This window comes from Penaeus vannamei, chromosome 4 (genome assembly GCF_042767895.1).
Source record: "Penaeus vannamei isolate JL-2024 chromosome 4, ASM4276789v1, whole genome shotgun sequence".
Taxonomy (NCBI): domain Eukaryota; kingdom Metazoa; phylum Arthropoda; class Malacostraca; order Decapoda; family Penaeidae; genus Penaeus; species Penaeus vannamei.
In genome coordinates, this window is record NC_091552.1 from 16,420,013 (window position 1) to 16,422,512 (window position 2,500).

The window sequence follows — 2,500 nt, forward strand, 5'->3', positions numbered from 1 at the left end:
TTGTTGTCATTCATAATTTGAAATATGTTGCAAGTTGAAGAGAAACGGTCCAAGTCAATACGGATTTACTTATTTTTTCATTTATCTAATCATTTATTGTATGTTATTTACGATATCATTTCTGTTTTTATATTACTTAAGGGTTTTTGATATCAAGAGTTTACCAAAACGATCGTTGTCTGATTCAATTCTATCATTTTTCTTCTTCTTTTTCTTCTTCTCCGTTATTCTGGCATACACCCGAATACGATCATAACATTACAACAACAAAATAAGACAAAAATACTACGACGCTGAAAACATCAATATGAAATTGCCAACGAGCAGCACGTGAGCAAGTTGACCCATACTCTCGTTGCACGCACACACATTAAGGCATGTAAGTGCATACATAAATTCGCATTCGGAGACATACACGCACACGCACGAACATAGTAGTACATATAAACACAAACTGTTACGCTCACGAATATATAAACACGCACATACAGGCACATGCAAGCACAAATATACTTTTTTTAAGCACACATTTATAGTAAACACAAGATTATACAAGGGTGTAAATATACGTTCAAACATACACAAGACCGGAAACGCAAGCACATGCACAGACACAAAACCACAACCACAAACAAATCCTACATGTCTGCTTACACGTTACAAGTCAGACAAACACCAAAGCCACGCTGACGTATTTCAAAACAAGCATAATACCACTAATGATAACGCTGATAGTAGTAATAGGGATGATAATAATATTGATAAATAATAACGATAATAGTGATAACAATGCTAAAAATAATAACAATAATAATAATAATAGTAATAGTAATAACGATAAAAAAAACAGTAGTAACAATAATAAAATAAAAATAACAAAAATAATGATAATAATAATCATAACATCAACAACAACAATAACAATAATAAAAAGACAAAACAGAGAGCAACAAAAAAGAAATAAGGAAAAAATCATAATAACACAAAAAGATTTTTAAAAAACATTATCAACCGTACCGCAAAATTTGATCAATCCGAATTCTCCGGTCGTCAGCCTGATTAAAAAATTGCTGAGCTGCGGCCGCGGAACAGCCTGAGCTAGCGAAGTCTCTGCTAATTCTCTCGGGATTCTTTGGAGGGGGGGAGGGGGGGGAGGGAGGGGGGAGGGGGAGGGGAGAGGGAGGTGGGAGGGAGAGGGAGAGGTAGAAAGGAGGAGGGAGGGGGGAGAGGGGGGATGGTAGGTGTGGGAGGGTGTTGAGAGGATGAAATGGGAGGGAATGGGAGGGGGAGGGAGGTGGGGTGCAAAGGGAGGAAATGGGTGGGGGAGGTGGGATGGAAGTGGGCAGTGGGCCGGAGATGTAAATGAGGTCCATTTGATCCTCCTCTCTACACTCTCTTTCTATATATACATATATATATATATATATATATATATATATATATATATATATATATATATATATGTATGTATTTAGAGAGAGAATTCCCTATAAATACATACACACACACACACATTGGGTACATGTGTCTCTATCTCTCTCTCAGATGGATAAATAGATAGATTGATAGATAGATAGATATGTATATATGTACGTATATATGTACGTATATATCTATTTATCTATCTATCTATCTATCTATATGTATATATGTATATATGTATATATACATATATATATATATGTATATATATATATATATATATATATATATATATATATATATATATATATATATATACACATTCCCATCTATATCGATTAAATGATTAAGTCATATATCTATTTCATGTGATATGCACGTACATACATATGCCAAACACATACATATACGTGTACACTGATATATATATATATATATATATATATATATATATATATATATATATATATATATATATAATGATACATACATGCATACATACATACAAACATACATACATATATACATATATAAGATAGATCGACAGATAAATAAATCGACAGACAGACAGATGATGAATACAACGGACTGACAGATAGGCAGACAGATATGCGTACACATGACAAAGTGTGTGTGTCGTGAGAGTGTCGAACGCAAGTCACATCCCGGCCACAAGACGCCCTCAAATGCCCCGTCCAGTCTGCGCCCGCATCCCATAAGTCATCTCTGCGCAATACAAATTACACCATGCAAGACTTTCCTGCAACATGCAACCTGTGTCTGTGTGCAAGGCAAGCGCGTGCATCATGCAGATCCCCGCGAGGATTGCCAGGGTCTATATCGCCTCTTTATACCTAATGCTCCTCCTTCGTTTCCCTCGCTAGCCCTTCTTCACTTTATTGCAAGTCTCATTTTTTTTTCTCTCTCTCTCTCCCTTCGTTTCTTTCGCTCCCTCGACAAAGACCTTTTGTAGGGGCGCGCGCGAACCTCCGAGACAGCAATGAGAAGCAAACACAGATAGAGAGAGGAGTGAACGCGTGAACCAGGCTCGGGGGGTGAACGGGTGAACGGCCTCGTC

At 36.8% G+C, this 2,500-nt stretch overlaps 1 protein-coding gene across 10 annotated transcripts in view; it reads left to right on the forward strand.

Moving 5' to 3' along the window:
* Nucleotides 1-2,500, forward strand: part of LOC113806072 (band 7 protein AGAP004871) — a 694,998-nt gene that overhangs the window by 547,519 nt on the left and 144,979 nt on the right. The window lies entirely within an intron of this gene.